General features: G+C 20.7%; 2 long non-coding RNA genes across 2 annotated transcripts; both read right to left on the bottom strand.

Annotated features, from left to right (window-relative positions):
- Positions 1-264: 264 nt before the first annotated feature.
- On the bottom strand, positions 265-10,664 carry LOC143378306 (uncharacterized). Its single transcript, XR_013088139.1, has 3 exons — positions 8,301-10,664; positions 4,299-4,321; positions 265-3,679 (listed from the first exon to the last, which is right to left on the bottom strand). It is a non-coding gene; the product is annotated as an uncharacterized LOC143378306 (long non-coding RNA).
- An 873-nt stretch (positions 10,665-11,537) lies between these two features.
- Positions 11,538-14,619, bottom strand: LOC143378307 (uncharacterized). Its single transcript, XR_013088140.1, has 2 exons — positions 14,419-14,619; positions 11,538-14,168 (listed from the first exon to the last, which is right to left on the bottom strand). It is a non-coding gene; the product is annotated as an uncharacterized LOC143378307 (long non-coding RNA).
- Positions 14,620-15,443: the final 824 nt, after the last annotated feature.

The following is a 15,443-nucleotide window of genomic DNA, read 5'->3' as shown; positions in this document are numbered from 1 at the left end:
TTACCTATTTCTTTCTCTCCTTTATTTACCTACTTTTTCTCTGTTTAGTTACCTATTTTTTCCTCTAATTTATTTACCTGTTTTTTTATTTACGTTGTTTCCTTGATTTATTTAGCTATTTTTCTCTATTGATACACCTATTTTTCTCTAGTTTATTTACCTATTTTTATCTATTTATTTGCCTATTTTTATCTATTTATTTGCCTATTTTTTTCTCTATTGATACACCTATTTTTCTCTAGTTTATTTACCTATTTTTATCTATTTATTTGCTTATTTTTATCTATTTATTTGCCTATTTTTTTCTCTATTTTATTTACCTATTTTTTATCTATTTATTTACCTATTTTTCTCTATTTATTTACCTCTTTTTCTCTATTTATTTACCTATTTTTTCTCTATATATTTACCTATTTTTCTCTCTCATTTATTTACGTATTTTTTCTCTGTTTATTTACCAATTTTTTCCTCTAATTTATTTACCTATTTTTTTATTTACCTTTTTTTGTTTGGTTTATTTACCTATTTATCTATATTTATACACCTATTTTTTCTCTAGATAATTTACCTATTTTTTTCTCTATTTTTTTACCTCTTTTGTTTTCTCTATTTATTTACCTATTTTTCTCTATTTATTTACCCATTGTTCTCTATTTATTTACCTATTTTTTCTCTCTTTATTTACCTATTTTTTCTCTATTTTATTTGCCTACTTTTTCTCTGTTTATTTACCTATTTTTCTCTATTTATTTACCTCTTTTTTCTCTATTTATTTACCTCTTTTTTCTCTTTTTATTTACCTATTTTTCTCTAGTTATTTACCTACTTTTTTCTCCAATTTATTTACCTATTTTTCTGTTTATTTACCTATTTTTTCCTCTAATTTATTTACCTATTTTTTTATTTACCTTTTTTCTTTCATTTATTTAGCTATTTATCCATATTTATACACCAATCTTTTCTCTAGATAATTTACCTATTTTTTCTCTCGTTATTTGCCTATTTTTTCTCTAAATTATTTACCAATTTTTGTCTATGTATTTACCTCCATTGTATTCTCTACTTCATTACCTATTTTTCACTATTTCTTTATCTATTTTTTTCTCTAATTTATTTGCCTATTTTTTCTGTTTAGTTACCTATTTTTTCCTCTAATTTATTTACCTATTTTTTTATTTACCTTTTTTTCCTTGATTTATTTAGCTATTTTTCTCTATTTATACACCTATTTTTCTCTAATTTATTTACCAATTATTTCTCTGTTTATTTACATATTTTTTCCTGTAATTTATTTATCTATTTTTTCCTTCAATTTATTTACCTATTTTTCTCTATTTATTTACCTATTTTTTCTCTATTTATTTATCTATTGTTTTCTCTAATTTATTTACCTATTTTTTCTCTAGTTTATTTACCTATTTTTGTCTATTTATTTGCCAATTTTTTTCTCTATTTTATTTACCTATTTTTTTATCTATTTATTCACCTACTTTTTCTCTATTTATTTATCTATTTGTTCTGTAGTTATTTACCTATTTCTTTCTCTCATTTATTTACCTACTTTTTCTCTGTTTAGTTACCTATTTTTTCCTCTAATTTATTTACCTATTTTTTTATTTACCTTGTTTCCTTGATTTATTTAGCTATTTTTCTCTATTGATACACCTATTTTTCTCTAGTTTATTTACCTATTTTTATCTATTTATTTGCCCATTTTTTCTCTACTTTATTTACCTATTTTTATCTATTTATTTACCTATTTTTCTCTATTTATTTACTTCTTTTTTCTCTATTTATTTACCTATTTTTTCTCTAGTTATTTACCTATTTTTTCCTCTAATTTATTTACCTATTTTTTTATTTACCTTGTTTCCTTGATTTATTTAGCTATTTTTCTCTATTGATACACCTATTTTTCTCTAGTTTATTTACCTATTTTTATCTATTTATTTGCCCATTTTTTCTCTACTTTATTTACCTATTTTTATCTATTTATTCACCTACTTTTTCTCTATTTATTTATCTATTTGTTCTGTAGTTATTTACCTATTTCTTTCTCTCATTTATTTACCTACTTTTTCTCTGTTTAGTTACCTATTTTTTCCTCTAATTTATTTACCTATTTTTTTATTTACCTTGTTTCCTTGATTTATTTAGCTATTTTTCTCTATTGATACACCTATTTTTCTCTAGTTTATTTACCTATTTTTATCTATTTATTTGCCCATTTTTTCTCTAGTTTATGTACCTATTTTATCTATTTATTTGTCTATTTTTTCTCTATTTTATTTACCTATTTTTTTATTTACCTTTTTTCTTTCATTTATTTAGCTATTTTTCTCTATTTATACACCTACTTTTTCTCTAGTTTATTTACCTATTTTTCTCTATTTATTCACCTATTTTCTCTATTTATTTATCTATTTTTTTCTCTAATTTAATTACCTATTTTTTCTCTAGTTTATTTACCTATTTTTATCTATTTATTTGCCTATTTTTTCTCTATTTTATTTTCCTATTTTTTTATCTATTTATTTACCTACATTTTCTCTATTTATTTATCTATTTTTTCTCTAGTTATTTACCTATTTCTTTCTCTCATTTATTTACCTATTTTTTCTCTGTTTAGTTACCTATTTTTTCCTTTAATTTATTTACCTATTTTTTATTTTCCTTTTTTTCTTTGATTTATTTAGCTATTTATCTATATTTATACACCTATTTTTTCTCTAGATAATTTACCTATTTTCTTCTCTATTTTTTTACCTCCTTTGTTTTCTCTATTTATTTACCTATTTTTCTCTATTTATTTACCTCTTTTTTCTCTATTTATTAACCTATTTTTTCTGTATATATTTACCTATTTTTCTCTCTCATTTATTTACGTATTTTTTCTCTGTTTATTTACCAATTTTTTCCTCTAATTTATTTACCTATTTTTTTATTTACCATTTTTTGTTTGGTTTATTTACCTATTTTTCTCTATTTATTTACCTATATTTTCTCTATATAATTTACCTATTTTTTCTCTCTTTATTTACCTATTTTTTCTCTATTTTATTTACCTACTTTTTCTATATTTATTTACCTATTTTTCTCTAGTTATTTTCCTACTTTTTTCTCTGTCTATTTACCAATTTTTTCCTCTAATTTATTTACCTATTTTTTTATTTACCTTTTTTTGTTTGGTTTATTTACCCATTTTTCTCTATTTATTTACCTATTTTTTCTCTAGATAATTTACCTATTTTTCTCTATTTATTTGCCTATTTTTTCTCTATTTCATTTACCTATTTTTTATCTATTTATTTACCTATTTTTCTCTATTTATTTACCTCTTTTTTCTCCATTTACTTACCTATTTTTTCTCTCTATATTTCCCTATTTTTTCTCTATTTATTTACCTCTTTAGTTTTCTCTATTTATTTACCTATTTTTTCTCTGTTTATTTAACTATTTTTTCCTTTAATTTATTTACCTATTTTTTATTTACCTTTTTTTCTTTGATTTATTTAGCTATTTATCCATATTTATACACCAATCTTTTCTCTAGATAATTTACCTATTTTTTCTCTCTTTATTTGCCTATTTTTTCTCTAAATTATTTACCAATTTTTGTCTATGTATTTACCTCCATTGTATTCTCTACTTCATTACCTATTTTTCACTATTTCTTTATCTATTTTTTTCTCTAATTTATTTGCCTATTTTTTTCTGTTTAGTTACCTATTTTTTCCTCTAATTTATTTACCTATTTTTTTATTTACCTTTTTTTCCTTGATTTATTTAGCTATTTTTCTCTATTTATACACCTATTTTTCTCTTATTTATTTACCAATTATTTCTCTGTTTATTTACCTATTTTTTCCTGTAATTTATTTATCTATTTTTTCCTCTAATTTATTTACCTATTTTTCTCTATTTATTCACCTATTTTTTCTCTGTTTATTTATCTATTTTTTCTCTATTTTATTTATCTATTTTTTATCTATTTATTCACCTACTTGTTCTCTATTTATTTATCTATTTTTTCTCTAGTTATTTACCTATTTCTTTCTCTCATTTATTTACCTATTTTTTCTCTGTTTAGTTACCTATTTTTTCCTTTAATTTATTTACCTATTTTTTATTTTCCTTTTTTTCTTTGATTTATTTAGCTATTTATCTATATTTATACACCTATTTTTTCTCTAGATAATTTACCTATTTTCTTCTCTATTTTTTTACCTCCTTTGTTTTCTCTATTTATTTACCTATTTTTCTCTATTTATTTACCTCTTTTTTCTCTATTTATTAACCTATTTTTTCTGTATATATTTACCTATTTTTCTCTCTCATTTATTTACGTATTTTTTCTCTGTTTATTTACCAATTTTTTCCTCTAATTTATTTACCTATTTTTTTATTTACCATTTTTTGTTTGGTTTATTTACCTATTTTTCTCTATTTATTTACCTATATTTTCTCTATATAATTTACCTATTTTTTCTCTCTTTATTTACCTATTTTTTCTCTATTTTATTTACCTACTTTTTCTATATTTATTTACCTATTTTTCTCTAGTTATTTTCCTACTTTTTTCTCTGTCTATTTACCAATTTTTTCCTCTAATTTATTTACCTATTTTTTTATTTACCTTTTTTTGTTTGGTTTATTTACCCATTTTTCTCTATTTATTTACCTATTTTTTCTCTAGATAATTTACCTATTTTTCTCTATTTATTTGCCTATTTTTTCTCTATTTCATTTACCTATTTTTTATCTATTTATTTACCTATTTTTCTCTATTTATTTACCTCTTTTTTCTCCATTTACTTACCTATTTTTTCTCTCTATATTTCCCTATTTTTTCTCTATTTATTTACCTCTTTAGTTTTCTCTATTTATTTACCTATTTTTTCTCTGTTTATTTAACTATTTTTTCCTTTAATTTATTTACCTATTTTTTATTTACCTTTTTTTCTTTGATTTATTTAGCTATTTATCCATATTTATACACCAATCTTTTCTCTAGATAATTTACCTATTTTTTCTCTCTTTATTTGCCTATTTTTTCTCTAAATTATTTACCAATTTTTGTCTATGTATTTACCTCCATTGTATTCTCTACTTCATTACCTATTTTTCACTATTTCTTTATCTATTTTTTTCTCTAATTTATTTGCCTATTTTTTTCTGTTTAGTTACCTATTTTTTCCTCTAATTTATTTACCTATTTTTTTATTTACCTTTTTTTCCTTGATTTATTTAGCTATTTTTCTCTATTTATACACCTATTTTTCTCTTATTTATTTACCAATTATTTCTCTGTTTATTTACCTATTTTTTCCTGTAATTTATTTATCTATTTTTTCCTCTAATTTATTTACCTATTTTTCTCTATTTATTCACCTATTTTTTCTCTGTTTATTTATCTATTTTTTCTCTATTTTATTTATCTATTTTTTATCTATTTATTCACCTACTTGTTCTCTATTTATTTATCTATTTGGTCTGTAGTTATTTACCTATTTCTTTCTCTCTTTTATTTACCTACTTTTTCTCTGTTTAGTTACCTATTTTTTCCTCTAATTTATTTACCTGTTTTTTTATTTACGTTGTTTCCTTGATTTATTTAGCTATTTTTCTCTATTGATACACCTATTTTTCTCTAGTTTATTTACCTATTTTTATCTATTTATTTGCCTATTTTTATCTATTTATTTGCCTATTTTTTTCTCTATTGATACACCTATTTTTCTCTAGTTTATTTACCTATTTTTATCTATTTATTTGCTTATTTTTATCTATTTATTTGCCTATTTTTTTCTCTATTTTATTTACCTATTTTTTATCTATTTATTTACCTATTTTTCTCTATTTATTTACCTCTTTTTCTCTATTTATTTACCTATTTTTTCTCTATATATTTACCTATTTTTCTCTCTCATTTATTTACGTATTTTTCTCTGTTTATTTACCAATTTTTTCCTCTAATTTATTTACCTATTTTTTTATTTACCTTTTTTTGTTTGGTTTATTTACCTATTTATCTATATTTATACACCTATTTTTTCTCTAGATAATTTACCTATTTTTTTCTCTATTTTTTTACCTCTTTTGTTTTCTCTATTTATTTACCTATTTTTCTCTATTTATTTACCTATTTTTCTCTATTTATTTACCCATTTTTCTCTATTTATTTACCTATTTTTTCTCTCTTTATTTACCTATTTTTCTCTATTTTATTTGCCTACTTTTTCTCTGTTTATTTACCTATTTTTCTCTATTTATTTACCTCTTTTTTCTCTATTTATTTACCTCTTTTTTCTCTTTTTATTTACCTATTTTTCTCTAGTTATTTACCTACTTTTTTCTCCAATTTATTTACCTATTTTTCTGTTTATTTACCTATTTTTTCCTCTAATTTATTTACCTATTTTTTTATTTACCTTTTTTCTTTCATTTATTTAGCTATTTATCCATATTTATACACCAATCTTTTCTCTAGATAATTTACCTATTTTTTCTCTCGTTATTTGCCTATTTTTTCTCTAAATTATTTACCAATTTTTGTCTATGTATTTACCTCCATTGTATTCTCTACTTCATTACCTATTTTTCACTATTTCTTTATCTATTTTTTTCTCTAATTTATTTGCCTATTTTTTTCTGTTTAGTTACCTATTTTTTCCTCTAATTTATTTACCTATTTTTTTATTTACCTTTTTTTCCTTGATTTATTTAGCTATTTTTCTCTATTTATACACCTATTTTTCTCTTATTTATTTACCAATTATTTCTCTGTTTATTTACCTATTTTTTCCTGTAATTTATTTATCTATTTTTTCCTCTAATTTATTTACCTATTTTTCTCTATTTATTCACCTATTTTTTCTCTGTTTATTTATCTATTTTTTCTCTATTTTATTTATCTATTTTTTATCTATTTATTCACCTACTTGTTCTCTATTTATTTATCTATTTGGTCTGTAGTTATTTACCTATTTCTTTCTCTCCTTTATTTACCTACTTTTTCTCTGTTTAGTTACCTATTTTTTCCTCTAATTTATTTACCTGTTTTTTTATTTACGTTGTTTCCTTGATTTATTTAGCTATTTTTCTCTATTGATACACCTATTTTTCTCTAGTTTATTTACCTATTTTTATCTATTTATTTGCCTATTTTTATCTATTTATTTGCCTATTTTTTTCTCTATTGATACACCTATCTTTCTCTAGTTTATTTACCTATTTTTATCTATTTATTTGCTTATTTTTATCTATTTATTTGCCTATTTTTTTCTCTATTTTATTTACCTATTTTTTATCTATTTATTTACCTATTTTTCTCTATTTATTTACCTCTTTTTCTCTATTTATTTACCTATTTTTTCTCTATATATTTACCTATTTTTCTCTCTCATTTATTTACGTATTTTTTCTCTGTTTATTTACCAATTTTTTCCTCTAATTTATTTACCTATTTTTTTATTTACCTTTTTTTGTTTGGTTTATTTACCTATTTATCTATATTTATACACCTATTTTTTCTCTAGATAATTTACCTATTTTTTTCTCTATTTTTTTACCTCTTTTGTTTTCTCTATTTATTTACCTATTTTTCTCTATTTATTTACCCATTGTTCTCTATTTATTTACCTATTTTTTCTCTCTTTATTTACCTATTTTTTCTCTATTTTATTTGCCTACTTTTTCTCTGTTTATTTACCTATTTTTCTCTATTTATTTACCTCTTTTTTCTCTATTTATTTACCTCTTTTTTCTCTTTTTATTTACCTATTTTTCTCTAGTTATTTACCTACTTTTTTCTCCAATTTATTTACCTATTTTTCTGTTTATTTACCTATTTTTTCCTCTAATTTATTTACCTATTTTTTTATTTACCTTTTTTCTTTCATTTATTTAGCTATTTATCCATATTTATACACCAATCTTTTCTCTAGATAATTTACCTATTTTTTCTCTCGTTATTTGCCTATTTTTTCTCTAAATTATTTACCAATTTTTGTCTATGTATTTACCTCCATTGTATTCTCTACTTCATTACCTATTTTTCACTATTTCTTTATCTATTTTTTTCTCTAATTTATTTGCCTATTTTTTCTGTTTAGTTACCTATTTTTTCCTCTAATTTATTTACCTATTTTTTTATTTACCTTTTTTTCCTTGATTTATTTAGCTATTTTTCTCTATTTATACACCTATTTTTCTCTAATTTATTTACCAATTATTTCTCTGTTTATTTACATATTTTTTCCTGTAATTTATTTATCTATTTTTTCCTTCAATTTATTTACCTATTTTTCTCTATTTATTTACCTATTTTTTCTCTATTGATTTATCTATTGTTTTCTCTAATTTATTTACCTATTTTTTCTCTAGTTTATTTACCTATTTTTGTCTATTTATTTGCCAATTTTTTTCTCTATTTTATTTACCTATTTTTTTATCTATTTATTCACCTACTTTTTCTCTATTTATTTATCTATTTGTTCTGTAGTTATTTACCTATTTCTTTCTCTCATTTATTTACCTACTTTTTCTCTGTTTAGTTACCTATTTTTTCCTCTAATTTATTTACCTATTTTTTTATTTACCTTGTTTCCTTGATTTATTTAGCTATTTTTCTCTATTGATACACCTATTTTTCTCTAGTTTATTTACCTATTTTTATCTATTTATTTGCCCATTTTTTCTCTACTTTATTTACCTATTTTTATCTATTTATTTACCTATTTTTCTCTATTTATTTACTTCTTTTTTCTCTATTTATTTACCTATTTTTTCTCTAGTTATTTACCTATTTCTTTCTCTCATTTATTTACCTATTTTTTCTCTGTTTATTTACCAATTTTTCCTCTAATTTATTTACCTATTTTTTTATTTACCTATTTTTGTTTGGTTTATTTACCTATTTATCTATATTTATACACCTATTTTTTCTCTAGATAATTTACCTATTTTTTTCTCTATTTTTTTACCTCTTTTGTTTTCTCTATTTATTTACCTATTTTTTCTCTGTTTATTTAACTATTTTTTCCTTTAATTTATTTACCTATTTTTTATTTACCTTTTTTTCTTTGATTTATTTAGCTATTTATCCATATTTATACACCAATCTTTTCTCTAGATAATTTACCTATTTTTTCTCTCTTTATTTGCCTATTTTTTCTCTATTTTATTTACCTACTTTTTCTATATTTATTTACCTATTTTTCTCTATTTATTTACCTTTTTTTTCTCTATTTTATTTATCTATTTTTTATCTATTTATTCACCTACTTGTTCTCTATTTATTTATCTATTTGGTCTGTAGTTATTTACCTATTTCTTTCTCTCCTTTATTTACCTACTTTTTCTCTGTTTAGTTACCTATTTTTTCCTCTAATTTATTTACCTGTTTTTTTATTTACGTTGTTTCCTTGATTTATTTAGCTATTTTTCTCTATTGATACACCTATTTTTCTCTAGTTTATTTACCTATTTTTATCTATTTATTTGCCTATTTTTATCTATTTATTTGCCTATTTTTTTCTCTATTGATACACCTATTTTTCTCTAGTTTATTTACCTATTTTTATCTATTTATTTGCTTATTTTTATCTATTTATTTGCCTATTTTTTTCTCTATTTTATTTACCTATTTTTTATCTATTTATTTACCTATTTTTCTCTATTTATTTACCTCTTTTTCTCTATTTATTTACCTATTTTTTCTCTATATATTTACCTATTTTTCTCTCTCATTTATTTACGTATTTTTTCTCTGTTTATTTACCAATTTTTTCCTCTAATTTATTTACCTATTTTTTTATTTACCTTTTTTTGTTTGGTTTATTTACCTATTTATCTATATTTATACACCTATTTTTTCTCTAGATAATTTACCTATTTTTTTCTCTATTTTTTTACCTCTTTTGTTTTCTCTATTTATTTACCTATTTTTCTCTATTTATTTACCCATTTTTCTCTATTTATTTACCTATTTTTTCTCTCTTTATTTACCTATTTTTTCTCTATTTTATTTGCCTACTTTTTCTCTGTTTATTTACCTATTTTTCTCTATTTATTTACCTCTTTTTTCTCTATTTATTTACCTCTTTTTTCTCTTTTTATTTACCTATTTTTCTCTAGTTATTTACCTACTTTTTTCTCCAATTTATTTACCTATTTTTCTGTTTATTTACCTATTTTTTCCTCTAATTTATTTACCTATTTTTTTATTTACCTTTTTTCTTTCATTTATTTAGCTATTTATCCATATTTATACACCAATCTTTTCTCTAGATAATTTACCTATTTTTTCTCTCGTTATTTGCCTATTTTTTCTCTAAATTATTTACCAATTTTTGTCTATGTATTTACCTCCATTGTATTCTCTACTTCATTACCTATTTTTCACTATTTCTTTATCTATTTTTTTCTCTAATTTATTTGCCTATTTTTTCTGTTTAGTTACCTATTTTTTCCTCTAATTTATTTACCTATTTTTTTATTTACCTTTTTTTCCTTGATTTATTTAGCTATTTTTCTCTATTTATACACCTATTTTTCTCTAATTTATTTACCAATTATTTCTCTGTTTATTTACATATTTTTTCCTGTAATTTATTTATCTATTTTTTCCTTCAATTTATTTACCTATTTTTCTCTATTTATTTACCTATTTTTTCTCTATTGATTTATCTATTGTTTTCTCTAATTTATTTACCTATTTTTTCTCTAGTTTATTTACCTATTTTTGTCTATTTATTTGCCAATTTTTTTCTCTATTTTATTTACCTATTTTTTTATCTATTTATTCACCTACTTTTTCTCTATTTATTTATCTATTTGTTCTGTAGTTATTTACCTATTTCTTTCTCTCATTTATTTACCTACTTTTTCTCTGTTTAGTTACCTATTTTTTCCTCTAATTTATTTACCTATTTTTTTATTTACCTTGTTTCCTTGATTTATTTAGCTATTTTTCTCTATTGATACACCTATTTTTCTCTAGTTTATTTACCTATTTTTATCTATTTATTTGCCCATTTTTTCTCTACTTTATTTACCTATTTTTATCTATTTATTTACCTATTTTTCTCTATTTATTTACTTCTTTTTTCTCTATTTATTTACCTATTTTTTCTCTAGTTATTTACCTATTTCTTTCTCTCATTTATTTACCTATTTTTTCTCTGTTTATTTACCAATTTTTCCTCTAATTTATTTACCTATTTTTTTATTTACCTATTTTTGTTTGGTTTATTTACCTATTTATCTATATTTATACACCTATTTTTTCTCTAGATAATTTACCTATTTTTTTCTCTATTTTTTTACCTCTTTTGTTTTCTCTATTTATTTACCTATTTTTTCTCTGTTTATTTAACTATTTTTTCCTTTAATTTATTTACCTATTTTTTATTTACCTTTTTTTCTTTGATTTATTTAGCTATTTATCCATATTTATACACCAATCTTTTCTCTAGATAATTTACCTATTTTTTCTCTCTTTATTTGCCTATTTTTTCTCTATTTTATTTACCTACTTTTTCTATATTTATTTACCTATTTTTCTCTATTTATTTACCTTTTTTTTCTCTATTTTATTTATCTATTTTTTATCTATTTATTCACCTACTTGTTCTCTATTTATTTATCTATTTGGTCTGTAGTTATTTACCTATTTCTTTCTCTCCTTTATTTACCTACTTTTTCTCTGTTTAGTTACCTATTTTTTCCTCTAATTTATTTACCTGTTTTTTTATTTACGTTGTTTCCTTGATTTATTTAGCTATTTTTCTCTATTGATACACCTATTTTTCTCTAGTTTATTTACCTATTTTTATCTATTTATTTGCCTATTTTTATCTATTTATTTGCCTATTTTTTTCTCTATTGATACACCTATTTTTCTCTAGTTTATTTACCTATTTTTATCTATTTATTTGCTTATTTTTATCTATTTATTTGCCTATTTTTTTCTCTATTTTATTTACCTATTTTTTATCTATTTATTTACCTATTTTTCTCTATTTATTTACCTCTTTTTCTCTATTTATTTACCTATTTTTTCTCTATATATTTACCTATTTTTCTCTCTCATTTATTTACGTATTTTTTCTCTGTTTATTTACCAATTTTTTCCTCTAATTTATTTACCTATTTTTTTATTTACCTTTTTTTGTTTGGTTTATTTACCTATTTATCTATATTTATACACCTATTTTTTCTCTAGATAATTTACCTATTTTTTTCTCTATTTTTTTACCTCTTTTGTTTTCTCTATTTATTTACCTATTTTTCTCTATTTATTTACCCATTTTTCTCTATTTATTTACCTATTTTTTCTCTCTTTATTTACCTATTTTTTCTCTATTTTATTTGCCTACTTTTTCTCTGTTTATTTACCTATTTTTCTCTATTTATTTACCTCTTTTTTCTCTATTTATTTACCTCTTTTTTCTCTTTTTATTTACCTATTTTTCTCTAGTTATTTACCTACTTTTTTCTCCAATTTATTTACCTATTTTTCTGTTTATTTACCTATTTTTTCCTCTAATTTATTTACCTATTTTTTATTTACCTTTTTTCTTTCATTTATTTAGCTATTTATCCATATTTATACACCAATCTTTTCTCTAGATAATTTACCTATTTTTTCTCTCGTTATTTGCCTATTTTTTCTCTAAATTATTTACCAATTTTTGTCTATGTATTTACCTCCATTGTATTCTCTACTTCATTACCTATTTTTCACTATTTCTTTATCTATTTTTTTCTCTAATTTATTTGCCTATTTTTTCTGTTTAGTTACCTATTTTTTCCTCTAATTTATTTACCTATTTTTTTATTTACCTTTTTTTCCTTGATTTATTTAGCTATTTTTCTCTATTTATACACCTATTTTTCTCTAATTTATTTACCAATTATTTCTCTGTTTATTTACCTATTTTTTCCTGTAATTTATTTATCTATTTTTTCCTCTAATTTATTTACCTATTTTTCTCTATTTATTCACCTATTTTTTCTCTGTTTATTTATCTATTTTTTCTCTATTTTATTTATCTATTTTTTCTCTAGTTTATTTACCTATTTTTGTCTATTTATTTGCCAATTTTTTTCTCTATTTTATTTACCTATTTTTTTATCTATTTATTCACCTACTTTTTCTCTATTTATTTATCTATTTGTTCTGTAGTTATTTACCTATTTCTTTCTCTCATTTATTTACCTACTTTTTCTCTGTTTAGTTACCTATTTTTTCCTCTAATTTATTTACCTATTTTTTTTATTTACCTTGTTTCCTTGATTTATTTAGCTATTTTTCTCTATTGATACACCTATTTTTCTCTAGTTTATTTACCTATTTTTGTCTATTTATTTGCCAATTTTTTTCTCTATTTTATTTACCTATTTTTTTATCTATTTATTCACCTACTTTTTCTCTATTTATTTATCTATTTGTTCTGTAGTTATTTACCTATTTCTTTCTCTCATTTATTTACCTACTTTTTCTCTGTTTAGTTACCTATTTTTTCCTCTAATTTATTTACCTATTTTTTTATTTACCTTGTTTCCTTGATTTATTTAGCTATTTTTCTCTATTGATACACCTATTTTTCTCTAGTTTATTTACCTATTTTTATCTATTTATTTGCCCATTTTTTCTCTACTTTATTTACCTATTTTTATCTATTTATTTACCTATTTTTCTCTATTTATTTACTTCTTTTTTCTCTATTTATTTACCTATTTTTTCTCTAGTTATTTACCTATTTCTTTCTCTCATTTATTTACCTATTTTTTCTCTGTTTATTTACCAATTTTTTCCTCTAATTTATTTACCTATTTTTTTATTTACCTTTTTTGTTTGGTTTATTTACCTATTTTTGTCTATTTATTTACCTATATTTGCTCTATATAATTTACCTATTTTTCTCTCTTTATTTACCTATTTTTTCTCTATTTTATTTACCTACTTTTTCTATATTTATTTACCTATTTTTCTCTAGTTATTTACCTACTTTTTTCTCTGTTTATTTACCAATTTTTCCTCTAATTTATTTACCTATTTTTTTATTTACCTATTTTTGTTTGGTTTATTTACCTATTTATCTATATTTATACACCTATTTTTTCTCTAGATAATTTACCTATTTTTTTCTCTATTTTTTTACCTCTTTTGTTTTCTCTATTTATTTACCTATTTTTTCTCTGTTTATTTAACTATTTTTTCCTTTAATTTATTTACCTATTTTTTATTTACCTTTTTTTCTTTGATTTATTTAGCTATTTATCCATATTTATACACCAATCTTTTCTCTAGATAATTTACCTATTTTTTCTCTCTTTATTTGCCTATTTTTTCTCTATTTTATTTACCTACTTTTTCTATATTTATTTACCTATTTTTCTCTATTTATTTACCTCTTTTTTCTCTATTTATTTACCTATTTTTTCTCTAGTTATTTACCTACTTTTTTCTCTAATTTATTTACCTATTTTTTCTCTAGTTTATTTGCCTATTTTTTTATTTGCCTTTTTTTGTTTGGTTTATTTACCTATTTTTTCTCATGATAATTTACCTATTTTTTCTCAAGATAGTTTACCTATTTTTTCTCAAGATAATTTACCTATTTTCTTCTCTATTTTTTACCTCCTTTGTTTTCTCTATTTATTTACCTATTTTTCTCTATTTATTTACCTCTTTTTTCTCTATTTATTTACCTATTTTTTCTCTATATATTTACCTATTTTTCTCTCTCATTTATTTACGTATTTTTTCTCTGTTTATTTACCAATTTTTTCCTCTAATTTATTTACCTATTTTTTTATTTACCTTTTTTGTTTGGTTTATTTACCTATTTTTGTCTATTTATTTACCTATATTTTCTCTATATAATTTACCTATTTTTTCTCTCTTTATTTACCTATTTTTTCTCTATTTTATTTACCTACTTTTTCTATATTTATTTACCTATTTTTCTCTAGTTATTTACCTACTTTTTTCTCTGTTTATTTACCAATTTTTCCTCTAATTTATTTACCTATTTTTTTATTTACCCTTTTTTGTTTGGTTTATTTACCCATTTTTCTCTATTTATTTACCTATTTTTTCTCTAGATAATTTACCTATTTTCTCTATTTATTTGCCTATTTTTTCTCTATTTCATTTACCTATTTTTTATCTATTTATTTACCTATTTTTCTCTATTTATTTACCTCTTTTTTCTCCATTTACTTACCTATTTTTTCTCTATATATTTCCCTATTTTTCTCTAGATAATTTACCTATTTTTCTCTATTTATTTGCCTATTTTTTCTCTAAATTATTTTCCTATATTTGTCTATGTATTTACCTATTTTCTGTTTTTATTTACCTCCATTGTATTCTCTACTTCATTACCTATTTTTCACTATTTCTTTATCTATTTTTTTCTCTAATTTATTTG

This window comes from Andrena cerasifolii, unplaced genomic scaffold (genome assembly GCF_050908995.1).
Source record: "Andrena cerasifolii isolate SP2316 unplaced genomic scaffold, iyAndCera1_principal scaffold2542, whole genome shotgun sequence".
Lineage (NCBI taxonomy): Eukaryota > Metazoa > Arthropoda > Insecta > Hymenoptera > Andrenidae > Andrena > Andrena cerasifolii.
The sequence above is the reverse complement of the archived record's forward strand: the minus strand, read 5'-3'. Positions and strand labels throughout refer to the sequence as shown.